We start from the raw sequence: 18,143 nt of genomic DNA, 5'->3' as shown, positions 1-18,143 counted from the left end.
CTCCACGATTTCTCACAGTTAGCTTCTTCAGTGCTTTAAGATGGACCTTTCTTGATGTTTGGAGTTTATTCAGAGAAGAATCCAAACATATGGAACAACAATGAAGAGCAAAAGGTATAGAGGTTTCGCAGGATCAAATTCTTGGTGTAGGAGCATACACTGATCCACAGGTCCAAGCTCATTATGATGATGAAGTATTGTCCCTATGTCATAAAGCAGCCCTGAATGCCTGGGATAGGATACCAGAGCCAGAGAGTGTGACGCGCTTCCTGACCAGCAGGAATGGACGATCACAAAATCAAGAATCCTTCTCAATCACAATTTATTAGAGCTCCTTGATTGAAAGGGGGAATGGGGAACAGGGATGACGAGAGAGAGCGAAAAATCCAAAGACAGCCGCTTTTCTAGGGTGAGAGGCTCGAACGCTGATTGGTTGATGCCATTCTGCTAGGGCCCAAGGCCACAGGGCAGGTCAGGAGACCGAGTCTCTTGAAATGCAAAACAAGGCTCCGAGCAAACTGGCCTAAGGCGGCAACATCAAAGGATATGTATACCTCCAGGCTGTAGGACTGCTGGCACTATCTGGCCAAGGCCACATCCTGGTGGCTCCCTACAGCTCCTCCTTTTATTGTCTTTAAGAGCAATAAGGCAAAACTATTTTCCAATCTGGTCCCCACCTCATGATGTGTGGACTGATTAAAGAAAAGAAAAGCAAGACACACCCTTCCCGTGCAATGGGACAACTACTTCCCTGGGAGTGCTAGGGCTGTGTCTGCACACCCTCCGCCTATGCATACCTTCCTCTGTGCCATGGGACTATCTGGTCCCTAGAGGGTGCAAAGGCTATGCATGGCTAATTGCCTATGAGCTCTTTTGAGGCTGAGAGCCAAACTTGGGGATACACATTCCAAGGCTGCCAAGGCCTGTGCCACAAAGACCTTGTCCCTCCTCACTTGGGCTAGCAGGTAGCACACCAATCAAAGACATACAGCACTTCCACCTAGACACAGCATGCCAAGAATATCTCTGCTCCCACCCATTCCCAAGGAGGGAGAAAGGCAGAATAGAGTCAGTCAGAAAATTGTTAAGAGATAAGAGGTTGCACAGGGTGCTGCTCAAGGTGATAACGTGAAACAGTTGCTCTTGACACCGCCCATCTCTGCTGCCTCCGCACGAATCTTCCACAGCAGGACACTCAGCATCCACTGGATCATCTTTCTTCTTTATTTCTCTTGTCAGTCTCGCTGGCACCCAGATTGGATCTTCACGATTCTGAGGGAAAATGCAAATTGCTCCCCTGGATCTGGTAATTACCGGATCCGGTCCACACCATTTATTAATCAATACATCCTTCCAAATGACCAAATCTCGCTCTGTAGAGCTTTCAAACAGGGCATGCCTGTCTGCTGCTGTTTTTCCAGCAATATTTTGAATTAAAAAATTAAGTGTAAAGAGTGCAAGAGAAATCCTTTCTCTGGGGGAAGCTGCTACAGCTATTCCCCCTTTTTGCTTTCACAAAATTTCCTTTAAATTTCTATTTGCTCTTTCTACGATACCCTGGCTTTGAGGATTGTATGGTAGGCCAGTGGTATGTTCAACTTGCAATTGCTTGCAAAAGGCTTTAAAGCCCTGTGAGGCATATGCCGGGCCATTGTCGGTTTTTGAACGACTTGGCTTTCCCCAAGCTGCCCAGGCCTCCAAGCAATGCATTTTTACATGAATTACCTTTTCCCCTGCCAGTGGGGTGGCATGAATTATTCCAGAGCATGTGTCCACCGACACATGAACATACTTTTGTCTGCCAAATTCCAAGATGTGAGTCACATCCATTTGCCAGAGTGAGTTTGGCTCTAACCCCCTGGGATTTACCCCAATATGTGGGGGATGTAACATGGTCACGCAAGAGGGACAGGCTTTTACTATCCTCCTGGCATTCTCCCTAGAGATCTTAAACTTTAAGCGAAGTGTATTCGCTGGAACATGATAAAGCTGATGGAAATCTCTAGCTAGCTGGAGTGAATCTGTAGCCACAAGGGCGAGTGCTCGAGTAGCACCATCAGCTTGAGCATTGGCCTCTGCCATAGGTCCTGGCAAGAGAGAATGGGCTCGAATATGAGCAACATAAAAGAGATTTTCTCTTTTTAAAATATGTTTTTGTATTTGTAAAAGAATATTAGACACTGTACTTGAGCTGCGAATTGAGGCTGCAACCTCAAGAGAGGCCACAGCATTGACCACATATTGTGAATCTGAAATTAAATTAAATGGGTCAAGAAATCTCTGAAACACCTCCAAAACCACCAAGCACTCAGTGACTTGGGGGGAATCAGGCCGAAATTGAAAGACCACAGGTTTAGCATTTCCTGCCACCAGAGCCCCTTTTCCGGTCTTTGAGCCATCTGTATAGATAGTTAAGGTTCCTTCTAATGGGTGGGGCGAGGTAATCCTGGGAAAATACACCAAATTTTTCTCCACAAAATTTATTAAGGGGTGCCTTGGCACATGATTGTCAATAACATTAGGGAATGCACAAAGCAGGATAGCCCAGCCATCTACTGTGGCTGTCAAAACTTCTACCTGTTCCCTCGTATAGGGAATTATCAACTTGTCAGGCATTCTCGCAAAGTGGGCTAAGCAAAGCTTTATTCCCATTAATGCTTGGCCAGCCACCAATTCTGGATAATATTGAACAGATCTTGCTCCTATGGAATTTCCATGCATCCACCAGAGGGGTCCATCTTGCCATAACACTCCAGTGGGATAATTCTTTGTTTTGAGAATGCATAGCAAAATTGGTAAGGATGGATTCACTCGCTGTAATTGAGCTGTAGTAATAGCAGATTCTACCCTCTTAAGGGCCTGCATTGCAGCCGGGGTCATGGCTCTAGGTGAACAGATATCAGGATTGCCTTCTAAGATGGAAAACAAAGGCAAGAGCTCAGATCGAGGTATATTTAAATATCCTCTTATCCAACTTATATCTCCCAGCAACTGCTGGAAATCATTAAAAGTTTTAAGGTGATGGGTGCGAATAAGCACTTTCTGAGGCCTGATGTTTTCAGGGGTGATTATAGTCCCCAAAAATTTCACCATGGAAGATGCTTGTACTTTATTTGAGGCTATGTGGAGTCCTTGCTCCTCCAAAAGGGATGTAACCTTTTGGAAAACTTCCTTTAGGGTTTCCTGATGGGGGGCAGATAACAATAAATCATCCATGTAGTGAACAATTTTCACAGTAGGAAATTGTCTCCTAACAGGACTCAATGCTGCATCTACATATAACTGACACATGAGGGCGCTATTGGCCATTCCCTGGGGCAAAGTTTTCCATTGAAACCGAGCATTGGGTTGCTCATTGTTAACAGATGGAAGAGTAAATGCAAACCTTTCCCGGTCCTGAGGGCACACGGGAATTGAAAAGAAACAGTCCTTGATGTCCAAGGAAATTACAGGCCAATTCTTTGGTATTGCTGAAAGCAATGGGAGGCCCTGCTGGGCTGGGCCCATGACCTGCATCTGAGCATTGACTGCCCTAAGGTCATGCAGTAACCTCCAACCTCCAGAAGCCTTTTTAATCACAAAAATAGGCGTATTCCAACGCGATACAGAATGTTCTAAATGTCCTAGTTCTAACTGTTCTTGTACTAATTGTCTTGCAGCTTCCAGCTTTTCCAAGGAAAGGGGCCACTGAGGGACCCATACCGGCTTATCTACTAGCCAAGGGATGGGCATTGTCTTTTGTGTGGAAGCTACAGCTTCAGTGGCCCCTATGAAAAACCCAAGCCTTTTCTATCTAACTTGGAGACAGTCTCAATAGGATTCTGTCTACCTTGGAGACATTTACCAAGTCCCTTATTGGGAACATAGCCCTGACGTGCCATCATTTGCTTACTGGTATGAGAATAATCATTTGTAAGTCTCAATCTCATTTGAGACTGCACATCCCTGCCCCATAGGTTGATGGGCAAATCAACCACAAAAGGCTGAAAAGTCCCTCTCTGATCTTCTGTTCTCCAGACTAACTCCTTAGCACTTATATGCGGTGTTTGTGCATACCCCAGCCCTTGAAGGGACTGGGAGGCCTGTTGTAAGGGCCAGCGTTTTGGCCATGCTTGGGATCTGATGATACTTTTATCTGCTCCAGTATCCACCAGGCCTGAAAAAATCTTTCCTTCTATTTCTAAATTTAAGATTGGTCGCTGATCAAGCTCCAAGGATAAACAAGCCAAATCTACTCCCATGGGAGCAAGGCTTTTGTCCTTTAAGACAAGCCCTTCAGCTGGAAGCTTATTACGCCCTGAAGGCAGAACTAAGAGTTGAGCTATTCTGTCTCCTGGGGCGATGGAAACTACCCCATATGGAGAATGGCAAAGAATTTTAATGCAGCCTTCATAGGCAGGGTCTATGACTCCAGGATGGACTATCAGGCCTTTCATGATTGAGGATGAATGTCCCAAGACTATGCCAACAGTATCTTTTTCTAATGGCCCAGACACATCTGTTTCTATGACCTGAACTCCCATATCCTGAGTTAATAGCAGTTCGGAGGTGGCACAGAGGTCCAGCCCTCCGGAGCCTTTGGCTGCCCTTCTTGTTGGGACGATGGAGTCATCTCGGGGACTGCCATCGTGTTCTGAATTGCCCCAAATATTTTTGGGCCCTGGGTGCATGGGCCCCTCAATCCATTTTTTGACAATGACTGAACAGGCATAGGAATAAGTTGTCCATTTATATCCCTAACTGATCTGTACTCATTAGCCCAATGTTTCCCTTTCTTGCATCTGGGACAAGTGTCTGGCTGCCTCTGCGATGTTGCAGCTGAGAGCCCTGAAGAATCTGAGGCATTATGACTATTGGGACATTGTTTTTTGAAATGCCCCAACTGTCCACATTTAAAGCATGCCTTTCCCTTATCTCCTCTGACACCTCTGGCAGCAGCAAGCACAGCAGCCGCCAGCCCTGCATTGGTTAGAGGCCCCCCAACTTCACGACAGGCTTTGATCCAGGCTTCTAATCCCTTTCCCTTTACTGGACCTATTGCTCTTTGACATTCCTTGGTGCTCTGCTCAAATATTATTTGCTGGACAAAAGGCAATGAAATATCTAAATTCCCAAACATTCTTTCAGCTGCCTCTGTCATTCTAGCCACATAATCAGAGAATGGTTCTGCAGCACCTTGAATAATCTTGGTTAAGTTACCAGCTGTTTCACCTTTATTAGGGAGTGATTTCCATGCTCTATAATGAATCTCACTAACCTGCCTATAAACCTCCCAAGGATAATGATTCTGATTTCCAGCAAATGCCCCCTGTCCAAGAAGCATATCAGCCGTCCACTCTGGGTGGCCGCCTTGTATGTTAATGCGCTCTTGGATCTAAGCCTTGTCCTGGACTATAGATTTAAAATCCAGGAACTGCCCTGCTGGAAGAGCTGCTCTTGCAATCTCCTGCCAGTCTGTAGGAGTCAGCGCTACTGTAACAATCCTTCTCAATAATGCGATTGTATAACTGGCATTTGCTCCATAATTTCTCGCAGCTTCAACCAAGTCCTTCAGCTGTCTGTATGGGATTGGTTCATACCACCTATTATAATTCTGTGGCTCCTCAAAAACAGGAAAGGCAGCAGCCAGTTGCGACCAAGTTTGCCTTCCTATGAAGCTGTGGCCTTCTGTAGCTACCTGCTGGTACATGGGTGGAGGGGCGGATGGGGGAGGGGCAGAAGGTACTGGCGCCTCGTCTCTTCTGCCCTTTGTAGTAAACACATCAACATCGCCCCGCCTTCGGCTACCTTGCTGCTCTTTCTCAGATTTAGCAGCCGCTTCCTCTAGTTGTTCTTCCTCCTCTGATAAATCTAAATCTACAAATTCTTTCACTACTAAAGCTATGGGGCTTCTCTTCCCCTTTTCTCCTTTTTTTATTTCCGGATCCTTATCTTTTAATTTTTCCTTTTTCTTTCTAGGCCTACACTCTTGTTCCTCCTTCTGATCTGATTCTGAAAAGCTGTCCTGATGTTTCTGTAATGCCTTGTGACCCTGTTTTAATATCTCTATATTACGTTCTTCCTTCAAGCAGTCCCGCACCATCCTCCAAAAAGGAAGTGTGCCTCTCCCAATATTTCCTTCTGCTTATTCCAAATCCCTGCCTAGCTTATTCCAAGATGGCAAAGTTAGGTCACCTGAAGCTGCAAACCAAGGTGAGACATCAACAATGTCTTTTACGATGTTAGCGACAGTGCTAGAAGAGATCTTTAAATCACGCTGTCACAAAAATGCCTGGATTGAGCGATAAATCTCCCTGGGGTTCGAGCTGGCTCCATAAGAATTGCCCATGATGCGCACTTACCCCCTGGGCTAAAGAAAAAAACCTCCTTTTTACTTACAAGGAAGTCCTTTTAGAAAAATGCCGCTTGATCTACTGCGGACTTAGTTTTACTTTTGACTAGAACTGCAGTCTCAGCAGCAAAGGCACTCACCACCTGGTTAATCACAGCGCAACCCAAAGCAACAGAGAAGAACAAATGCAAACATTACCACTCTGGACCAGCCTTAGCAATCAGCATACATCTGGAGGATTTCCTGACGTCAGTCACCGCTCTTTGCGTTGAGTTCTGAATTCTGCTCCCTCCTTGGCTTGTTCAAATCCGGCGTCCCGGTTTTCAGCACCAAAATGTGACGCGCTTCCTGACCAGCAGGAATGGACGATCACAAAATCAAGAATCCTTCTCAATCACAATTTATTAGAGCTCCTTGATTGAAAGGGGGAATGGGGAACAGGGATGACGAGAGAGAGCGAAAAATCCAAAGACAGCCGCTTTTCTAGGGTGAGAGGCTCGAACGCTGATTGGTTGATGCCATTCTGCTAGGGCCCAAGGCCACAGGGCAGGTCAGGAGACCGAGTCTATTGAAATGCAAAACAAGGTTCCGAGCAAACCGGCCTAAGGCGGCAACATCAAAGGATATGTATACCTCCAGGTTGTAGGACTGCTGGCACTATCTGGCCAAGGCCACATCCTGGTGGCTCCCTACAAGAGAGAAAGGTTGAGTAACATACCAGGGTTAGACAGGGTCAGGGAGAACCCTATAATGACTTCTTGCAAAGATAAATTAAGACTCTGAACACAGGAGTAACAGACCCAGAAGCTAGATGACTATTTCTTAAATCACTGGCCTTTGATAATGCAAAATTAGACTACAAAAAGATACTTGGGCTTTTTTTTAAATCTATTTATTTATTTATTTATTTATTTATTTATTTATAAAAAGATAATTGGGCTTTTAAGGTCTAGATCAGCACCTATGTATGAATGGATCCAGCATACCATGAATTTTCAGACCTTTAATTACGATGATGAATCTTGAGTAGGAGAAGTGATTTCCAAAGCAATGAGGGGACATCAACCTGCCAAATGTTTTACTTTTGGTAAATTAGGACACCTAAGAAGAAATTGCAGGCATGGAATTTCTAGGAATAACTCTTCATCTGGGAATGGCAGGAATAAGAAACCTCGGCCTTCAGATATATGCAGGAGGTGTGGTAAAGGATTTCATAGGACCAATGAATGCAGATCAACAACAGACAGACAAGGCAACCTGAAATCATTGGGAAACTCCTTGAGGGGCCTCTCACAGGCCCCCAAGCCCAAAGAGGTCCAGTCTTTCCTAGTAACCATGAAGGACATGTCGCACCAGGAAATTTAAAAAATCTAGAAGCTTCTGTACAAGATCATAAGGTTCTAAATTATGGCTCAAATTTAGAGGGTAAGTCAGAAATTCAAATAGGGAATAAGAAATATATATTTTGTTAAACTTCTATAAATGATCAGAGACCAAAGCTGAGAGTATGTATACATGAAATTGTGATTGTTGACTTGATAGACACAGGAGCAGATGTGAGTATCATCACTCCAGAATCTTGGCATCAAATTGGCCTCTTCAAGAGGCAGATGTTCAATTACTAGGAATTGGAATCATATCTCAAGTTAAACAAAGCACAAGACAACTGTATTGGACCAGAGGTCAAAGGGGAAAGCTAAGGCCATATGTAGCTGATATTGCAATAAATTTATGCAGCCATGACCTGCTACAGCAATGGAATACTCAGATTAACATTCCTGCAGTCCCAGGAACTCATAATTCTGGGAAGTATATAGTAAGGTATTATGTACGAAAGTCACCAGCCATTCAGGCTGTACAAGAACATAAAGCAACTAAAAAAACCTTTAGAGGTACCAACAGGCCTACCTTTAAAATGGCTAACTGAGAAGCCAATATGGATTAAGCAATGGCCTCTAGCTGAAGATAAATTGCAGGCTTTGGAACAATTGGTACAGAAACAATTAGACGCTCAACATATTGAGGAGTCAACTAGCCCTTGGAATTCTCTTGTGTTTGCTGTAAAAAAAGAAATCTGGCAGAATGTTGACAGATATAAGGGCTGTCAACAAGGGAATACAACCTATGGGCCCTCTACAGTCGGGGATTCCTCTGCCTTCTCTTTTGCCAAAAGGATGGCTTCTTATAGTTATTGACTTGAAGGATTGCTTCTTCACTATACATTTACAAGAAAAAGATAGAGAAAAATTTGCCTTCACAGTGGCTACTTATAATAACTCTCAGCCTACTAGGAGATACCAGTGGACTATCTTCCCACAGGGAATGCACAACAGCCCCAGCATGTGTCAATACTTTGTTAGTCAGCCATTGGAAATGATATGTAAGCAATTCCCTAAGTCTATAATTTTCCATTACATGGTTGACATTTTGCTATCCGATTCAAACATAGATACTTTAGAAAGAATGTCTGAGATCTGGCCGGTGGCGCGGGCGGGGGAGTGGTGGAGCAAGCACAGCGGGCCAGGGTGGCCCATCAGGCACAGGGAGCACGCGTGGCTGGTGCGCCACCCCCCCCCCCGTGGACACGTGCGCTGCCCCCGGACCCGGTCGGAGCATGGCCCGGTTGGCCTGCACATTGAGCCAGCACATCCACACAAGTTGCCTTTTGACAGAGCTGTGGCCATAGCCGCATAGTAGGACCAGCACCCCGGACCCTGAGGCCAGAATGAGTGAAGAAGCATGTTGAACCTGCAGTCAGAAGCGAGCCCTTGACCCTGACCTAACGGAGGATGATGTGGAGAGCAAGAAAATGAAAATGGAGAGAGCACCATCAGAGCTGACTGTGGACGGAGACACCAGGGTGATGCCTGAGCCAGGTGTAGGCCCGGCCCAGGGGTTGCTGAGGACAACAGAGACCACAGCCACAGGATCAGGCGAAGGGCTGGTAGGAGATGGGCCTGTGGACATGCGCACCTCACACAGTGACATTAAGTCTGAGAAGAGACCTCCCTCCTGATGTGATCGTGCTCTCTGACAGTGAGCAGCCATCAAGCCAAAGGGTGAATGGGTTGACCACAGCATCCTTGAAGGATACCAGCACTGAGGCGCTCCTGAAAAGCAGCCCAGAAGACCGAGAGGGGATGATCAAGCAGCTGAAGGAGGACTTGAGGCTGGAGGAAGCAAAGCTGGTTCTGTTGAAGAAGCTACGTCAGAGTCAAATACAAAAGGAAGCCATAGCGCAGAAGCCTGCAGCTTCCTCAGGGAGCTCCGTGACCACCCCTTCCCCACTCGTCCGGGGTACTCAGAACATTCCTGCTGGCAAGACATCACTTCAGACCTCTTCTGCTCGAATGCCCGGCAGCAGCATCCCACCGCCACTGGTCCGGGGTGGGCAACAGGTGTCTGCCAAGCTGGGACCACAGGCCAGTTCCCAAGTAGTCATGCCACCACTTGTCAGGGGGGCCCAGATTCACAAGGTCAGACAGCACCCCTCCACAGGGCCACCACCCCTCCTCCTAGCCCCCCGCGCCTCAGTGCCCAGCATGCAGATTCAGGGACAGAGGATCATCCAGCAGGGACTTATCCGTGTTGCCAATGTCTCTAATACCAGTCTGCTTGTCAACATCCCTCAGCCCAGTGCAGCCTCACTGAAGGGGACAACGGTTGCCTCTGCTCAGGTCAGCTCCACCCCAAGCAGTGTGGCCTCTGTGGTTGCATCTGTGGAGTTTCCAGCCAGCCGACAGGCTGCTGCCAAGCTAGCACTAAGCAAGCAGCTGGAGAAGACCCTGCTTGAGATTCCACCTCCCAAGCCCCCTGCTCCAGAAATGAACTTCCTGCCCAGCGCTGCCAACAACGATTTCATCTACCTGGTTGGTCTGGAGGAGGTGGTGCAGAATTTGCTGGAGACGCAAGCGGGAAGGATCTCTGCCAGCACAGCTTCTGCTATGTTATCCCGGGAGCCCTACATGTGTGTTCAGTGCAAGACGGACTTCATATGCCGCTGGCGGGAGAAGGGTGGAGCCGTTATGTGTGAGACTTGCATGACATCCAACCAAAAAAAGGCACTCAAGGTGGAGCACACCAGTCGGCTGAAGGCTGCCTTCGTGAAGGCACTGCAGCAAGAACAGGAAATGGAGGAGCGGCTGCTGCAGCAGGGTGTGGGTACCGCCAGCACCAAGGCTGAGGCTGCAGCCCCACATCCCACTCTGAAGCAGGTCATAAAGCCCCGACGTAAATTGGCGCTCCGCTCAGGAGAGGCCCGTGACTGGAGTAACGGGGCTGTGCTACAGGCTTCCAGCCAACTGTCCCGGGGCTCAGCCACAACACCTCGTGGTGTTCTGCACACATTCAGCCAGTGACCCAAACTGCAAAATGCGGCCTCAGCTACGGCCCTGGTAAGCGGGACTGGCAGACATTCCTAGAGAGCTGTGGGCACCAGCAAGGGCACCACCTCCAACTGGAAAAAGACACCCCTGAGCACAGGTGGGACCCTTGCCTTTGTCAGCCTGAGTTTGGCAATGCACAAGACCTCTTCAGCTGTAGACCGTTGGCGAGAATACCTCCTGGACATGATCCCTCCACACTCCATTCCCCAATCAGCCACATGGAAATAATGGGAGGCCAGCCCAGCTGAGGACAGGCCCTCGGCTCTCCATGGCTCCTGGTCTAGGACACACAGACTGCCCTCCTAACAAGTTGCCTGAGACAGCTCAGGCCTTGGCTATTTAGCCTTGTGGTGGCCACTATGGTGTGCTTGCTGCGGCCCCTGGCTTCCACACTTAGAACAAATCACAGCCCAGACTTTCCCAGAGACTCTGAGGTTCCAGAGGGATGCTGGACCCACCGCTGGAACCAGAGCTGGCTGCTGGGTTATTTTTGTGCTTTATTTTATTAAAATTTCTTTCCTTTCACTCTTCATTTTGAAGGGCACAATCTCAGGGTGCCCAATAGGCACCCAGGTAGGCGCAAACAGACCTGTCTACCCTGGGGTCAGCCGGGTGGGTTCACCTCTGTCTCCTCAGTCCACAGGGATGTCTTTGAAAGGCCAGGTCTACTTTAGTTTTATTTTCTTTCCTCTCCCACCCCCTACTCTTTAAAAATTGGTTTCATGGTGAAAGGGCAGAAGCAGCTCACACAGGGCGGCCTGCAGCAATCTACAGTGATTGGTTGCTGTCGAATCCCGAGCAGCCCTGGCTTCCTTCAACACAGTAGTTAGGGACTTTAATTTAAACCCTTGTTCTGCAGACCATCAACCCTCTGCAGACACGCCCCTGCCTCCTCTTAATAAAGGCTCATTTAACCACAGAAAAAAAGAAAGAATGTTTGAGGAAGTAAGATAGTTTTGCCTAAATGGGGATTACAAATTGCTCCTGAAAAGATTCAAAGAGGAGATTCTGTTAATTACCTAGGTTACAGAATAGGATTACAGAAAATTAGAACACAAAAGGCACAAATTAGAGGAGACCAGTTACGGACTCTTAATGACTTTCAAAGATTGTTAGGAGACATTTCCAGTCTATGACTGGCTGATGGGATAACACCTGATCTAATAATTCATTTAAATAAAACCTTAGATGGTAACAAAGATTTGAATAGTCCCAGAGAATTAACAGCTGAAGCAGAAAAGGAACTGATGATGGTTGAGGAAAAATTACAGGAGACACATGTGGATAGGTTGGATCCAAATCTTAGTTGTATTCTAGTCATATTGCCTTCCAGAATTTCTCCTGCAGGAATTTTAATGCGGTGGGAAGATGCTAATTTAGAATGGATCTTTTTACCACACAAACCAAGTAAAAAATTAAAAACTTATGTAGAAAAGGTCTCTGAACTAACTGGCAGGTACAGACCCAGCAGAAATTATAGTGTTTTTCACTTCTGATGAAATTAAAAAGGTATGGGAAGACAATGAACCATGGCTGTGGAGGGCCGCGACCACATTCTCCATTGCTTCAAGGAACAAAAGTAGAGATTGACCTCTGTGACCCCAAGGTGTGGCGGTACACGCCTTTAATCCCAATGCCTGGGAGGCAGAGACAGATCTCTGTGAGTTCAAGGTGATGTAGCACACGCCTTTAATCCCAGCGCATGTGCTTGTTTACTCTCTCCCGCTGCGTCCCTGCCTACTCCCGAGGCATCATCTGGGTTAATGGGCAGCGGACCAATCCAAGAGTGACACGTCAGAAGCGAGGACTGTTTCCTTTATAAGGGCTGGGTTCCCCTCATTCTGGGTCTTCGCCATGTTGGCTGATGCTCGCTCTCCCAAGGGGCATTAAAGCTTTACTGCAGAAGGATCCTAAGTGCCCTGCGTCGTTCTTGCTGGCGAGACGGTAGCGTGGGACAACTGGTGCTCGAAACCCCAGGACGCCGGGGGACCCTGACAACTACTCGCACCGCCGGAGACCCCTTGGACACAAGGAGGATTCAGAACTGCAGGCATGCATGCTCAGAGAGGTACGCTCTAAAGTCCAGAGAGCATATCAGAAACTGAGCAGCAGTGGGAGGTTGTGCGCGCACACAGATAAGTTAAAAATGACCCTCCGGTAAAGAATAGGGGAGACAGAAAAGAAAATAAGTTAAAAAGGACCCCCCAGTGATTCTAAGAAAGTAAAAATGGGGGAGAAGGCTGATTTACAAGGTCAAAAGCTTTATGTTATGTTATGTGTGTTGTCTTTTGTGTACTGGATAGGAGAAAGATATTTAAATTTAGAAACTGCTAAGGATATGCTGTTTTGGAAAAGAGGTTCTGTTTTCGTCTCCACAGAAAAGGAGAGCCTAAGGGTGTACTTGGGATTTATGTGGTTTGAATCACCGAGACCTCCTGAAATGTTGTAGTGTTTACCCCTAAAATGCAGCGTCCCAATACAGCAGGAAGCAGCCAGAGAGACTAACGGCGCCCAAATTCCCTAAAAGATTAAATGAGGTCCTTTCAATGATTGCAGAGCAGCAAGCCTGCTTCTCTGAATTCCGCTTTGCTCCGTACACCGATTTGGGCTCGGAATGGGTGCAGCTATGGCTGGAGGGCGGCTGGAGCGGAGCTTTGCTCGGTGGCTATGGTGGGGGGCTCGTTGCACCAGCTCAGTTGGTGCCTGGCCTGGAGGATGTCACAGCAGTACCGAGAATGAGAGCGGTGCCACAAGCAGCCAGGCATGCAGAAGGCTTGCAATGTACCTAAAACTGTGAGGGTCTCTGAGGCTTAAATGGCTCTGGTTCCATTTGGCTACGCTAAACTATGCTGACTTCAGGCAGGGCTGGTCGTAATTATCATAATAAAAGCGCAATTAAGGTTTAGAGGCAATAAACAGGCAGTACCGTATTACATCTACATAGTGCGACTTAAGTTTTTAAGAACTGCTTAGCATTTTAAGAACTCAAGTCCTCCTGAAAGATTGCTGTATATACGCTTGGCTTGTCTGGTGTTTTGGGTTCTGCAGGGAGATGGATGTGAAGGGCCCTTGGATTTTGGGATGATTGGGTCGTTGGCTGGATCTGTGAGAGTTTACAGCCGCTTTTGCTATGGCACAGGTGTTGAGAGTTTGCTAGTAAGGAAGCGGCCCTGTTCGCCGCCTCTCCCATGGGCCCCTTGAGCCACAGCAGATCTGGCGCAGACCTTGAGATATTGCCGGCCTCGGTCTGGGTGTCGGCTCCCACCACACTCCCCCACCAACACAGCCCACAGCCGCGGAAGACTGGGCTGGCCCCGCGGGGAAGGCGGGGGCGCCTGGGGGTGGAGCTGCCACTTCCTAGCCTAGGACACGTGGAGCCGTGCAGCGAGCAGGCCCAGGGCCGCGCACAGCCCTTGGATGGCGGGCGGGCTCTGGAACCCAAGGCCACTATACCGGCAAGGAATACGAGAGCCTATGTTGTCGGTTCTAAAACATACATAAAGAACTTTTCTGCCACCTCGCCCCAGGTGGTGGAATGCATGGTGGTTTTAGAGGTTCTTCAAAGATTTCCTTGTCCCCTTAATATTGTTTCTGATTCTGCCTATGTGGTTAACGCTGTTAAATTATTAGAAGCTGCTGGAATTATAAAACCTACTAGTACAGTGGCAGTTCTCTTCCAGAGGATACAGGAGTGCTTACTAAGTAGGAGAGCTCCATTTTTTATCACTCACATAAGGACACATTCGGGGCTTCCAGGCCCAATGAGTCTGGGCAATGACCTGGCTGATTGTGCTACTCAGCTTGCTGCGGTAGCTCTTGCCTCCCCATTGCAGACCGCTAAAACTTTTCATGATAAGTTTCATGTTACAGCTGAAACCCTGCGCAAACGTTTTTCACTTACCAGAAAAGAGGCTTGCGACATTGTAACCCAATGTCACAGCTGTTGCCGGTTTCTTCCTATCAGACACACTGGCGTGAACCCCAGAGGAATTACGCCCTTGCAAATATGGCAGATGGACGTAACTCATATCACTGCCTTTGGAAAACTTCAGTATGTGCATGTGTCAATTGACACATGCTCTGGCATTATTCATGCCATGCCACTTACAGGAGAAAAAACCTCTTATGTCATTCAACATTGCCTTGAGACATGGAATGCTTGGGGCAAGCCCACATCTTTAAAAACAGATAATGGGCCTGCCTATACTTCTCAAAAGTTTAAACAATTCTGTGCACAGATGCAGGTCACCCACATTACAGGCCTGCCTTATAACCCCCAGGGACAAGGTATCATAGAGTGGGCGCATCGCACACTCAAATCTTATCTACTTAAACAGAAAGGGGGAATATTGACAGAGCTGCCCACGACGCCAAGGGTGGCCATCGCCATGGCTCTGTTCACCATAAATTTTTTAAATCTGGATGATAATGGCCAAAATGCTGCAACACAACATTGTTCGGATCCGCAGTGGCCCAAAGACTTGATGAAGTGAAAAGACATGCTTTCTAATGAATGGAAAGGCCCGGATCCCATTTTATTGAGATCCAGGGGAGCTGTTTGTGTCTTCCCACAGGATCAAGAAAGCCCATTCTGGCTGCCAGAGTGATTGACCCGAACAGTGAAGAGTGATCCACAACACACGGATTCGCCTGAGGACCTGGCTGCTGTTCCTCCTGCCATTTTGCAGATGGATGACAGAGTACCGATGGAGGACACTCTTAGCTTTCCCGAAGCTGTTACCAGTCAGCCATAGGATGGCGGTGTTTCCTCGATTTTTTACAACTAATGAGATTCTGGGGCCCCTCATACCGTCCTAGAGATGATTTTTAAGCTTGGCCGTAGGATTCCAGTCCTGGGTCGTGTCTTTCTTTCCCCTACTTCAAAGAATGGGTGGGGGTGGAAATGTTTTGGAACAGTCCTATGCTATGGAAGAGTGTTTCTCCTCTGGATGGTCTGCTGACTCAAATCCCAAAATCGTAGGGACAAAGTGGTTATTGCACAAGCGTTGGCTGCCCTGAAACAGGGGCCTCTACCGATGTGTGGTTATCTATGCTGAAGCAGTAAGGTTTATGCCAACCAGCTCCTGCACACCTAGGACAATGGTCCATTGCACAGGGTGGAGTGCTTGGCTTAGCTAGCCCTGAAGGCTGTCGAGCTGAAGAGCATCGCACAGAGAATGGCCCTCTCTGAGAGATATGTCGTCCTGCATAAGGGTTTCCTGTCGTATATTCCCTTTCCCAGAAAAATGGCAGAGGGCAGGCCGGATAGGTTCCAGGTGTCATGAACCTAGGGGCAGATTCCGTGCAAGCCCATTGTAATGTTTTTCGCTCTGGGAAGTGCGACCTCTATCTTTGCCTTCTGAGGGAGTTGCCTTTCTGCAAAGAAGTAAAAAAAGGGTGATATGTGGAGGGCCGCGACCACATTCTCCATTGCTTCAAGGAACAAAAGTAGAGATTGACCTCTGTGACCCCAAGGTGTGGCGGTACACGCCTTTAATCCCAATGCCTGGGAGGCAGAGACAGATCTCTGTGAGTTCAAGGTGATGTAGCACACGCCTTTAATCCCAGCGCATGTGCTTGTTAACTCTCTCCCGCTGCGTCCCTGCCTACTCCCGAGGCATCATCTGGGTTAATGGGCAGCGGACCAATCCAAGAGTGACACGTCAGAAGCGAGGACTGTTTCCTTTATAAGGGCTGGGTTCCCCTCATTCTGGGTCTCCGCCATGTTGGCTGATGCTCGCTCTCCCAAGGGGCATTAAAGCTTTACTGCAGAAGGATCCTAAGTGCCCCGCGTCGTTCTTGCTGGCGAGATGGTAGCGTGGGACACATGGCAAAGGGCTTGTGCTAATTTTTTGGGAGAAATTAATAGCAACTATCCCCTTATAAAGAGAACTTCTTGGATTCTTCCTCGAATTGTATGTGATGCTCCAATACCTGGAGCTCGTACATTTTATACTGATGCTAATAAATCAGGGAAGGCTGGTTATAAATCAGATGAATTGAGTAAGGTGGAACAAAGCCATTGTAATTCTGTCCAGAAGGCAGAACTATATGCCATTTTCATGGTGCTAAAGGATTTCAAAGAACCTCTTAATATATTTACAGATTCACAATATGCAGAAAGAGTTATCTTGCATATTGAAACCACTGAATTTATATGAGATGACACTTAGTTGATTTCATTGTTTATTCAGGTACAAGACATAATCAGGAATAGGCTTTGTCCTATGTACATAACACACATCCGATCCCATACAGGTTTGCCAGGTCCTCTAGCACAAGGTAATGCAAAAATTGATCAATTATTGATTGGAAACGTGTTGCAGGCCTCAGGATTTCATTTTAAAAGATCACGTCAATAACAAAGTTTTGAAGAAAGAGTTTTTCATTACATGGCAACAAGCTAAGGAGATTATAAAGAGATGTCCTACTTCCTCTTTATATAACCAAACACTGCAGGGACTAACCCGAAGGGTACTCAAAGGAATCTTGTTGACTTTCTCATAGAACCATGTAACATGAAGGGGCCTGCTTATTGGGTTATCTCTCCCGCCCGGTATCCCACAGCCAACAAGCCCCAAAGAAAATCATACAGAGAACTCCATAAGGTTATAAACTGATTGGCCCATTAGCTCAGGCTACTTATTAGCTCTTATAACTTATGTTAGCCCATTATTTTATCTATGTTAGCCACATGGCTCAGTACCTTTCTCAGCAGGGCAGCTTACGTCTTGCCTCTCCGGTGGTCTGGGCAGAACAACGGAGGGAGCTTCCTATTTCCCAGAATACTCCCCTACTCTTTGCTCTAACTCTACTTCCTGTCTGGTTTTCCTGCCTATACTTCCTGCCTGGCGAATCAGCATTTACTCAAAATAAACAGATTGACAGCATAAAGACATTTTTCCCACACCAGAACCAGCTCTTTGTTTCACTGAATCTTTGGATTATTTTCTGTGTTTCCATTTTGTTGATTTCAGCCCTCAGTTTGATTATTTCCCATTTTCTACTCCTCCTGGGTGAGTTTGCTTCTTTTTTTTCTAGAGCTTTCAGGTGTGCTGTCAAGTCTCTAATGTGAGTTTTTTTAATGTGGGCACTTAGTGCTATGAACTTTCCTCTTAGTACTGCTTTCATAGTGTCCCATAGGTTTGGGTATGTTGTGTCTTTATTTTTGTTGCATTCAAGGAAGACTTTAATTTCTTTCTTTATGCCTTCCCTTACCCAGTTGTGGTACAGTAGTTGACTGTTCAATTTCCATAAGTTTGTAGGCTTTCTGGGGTAGAACTGCTGTTAAATTCTAATTTTATTCCATGGTGATCCGATAAGACACAGGAGGTTTCTAATATTTTTTGTATCTGTGGAAGTTTGCTTTCTTACTGAGTATGTGATTAATTTTTGAGAAGGTTTCATGACATGCTGAGAAGAATGTA

General features: G+C 46.9%; 1 pseudogene; it reads left to right on the top strand.

The window, feature by feature from the left end:
- The first annotated feature begins 8,930 nt into the window (after window positions 1-8,930).
- LOC148118235 (transcriptional repressor p66 alpha pseudogene) lies at window positions 8,931-10,978 on the top strand (annotated as a pseudogene).
- The last annotated feature ends 7,165 nt before the right edge of the window (window positions 10,979-18,143 follow it).

This window comes from Myodes glareolus, chromosome 24 (assembly GCF_982192425.1).
Source record: "Myodes glareolus chromosome 24, mMyoGla1.1, whole genome shotgun sequence".
Taxonomy (NCBI): Eukaryota; Metazoa; Chordata; class Mammalia; order Rodentia; family Cricetidae; genus Myodes; species Myodes glareolus.
The sequence above is the reverse complement of the archived record's forward strand: the minus strand, read 5'-3'. Positions and strand labels throughout refer to the sequence as shown.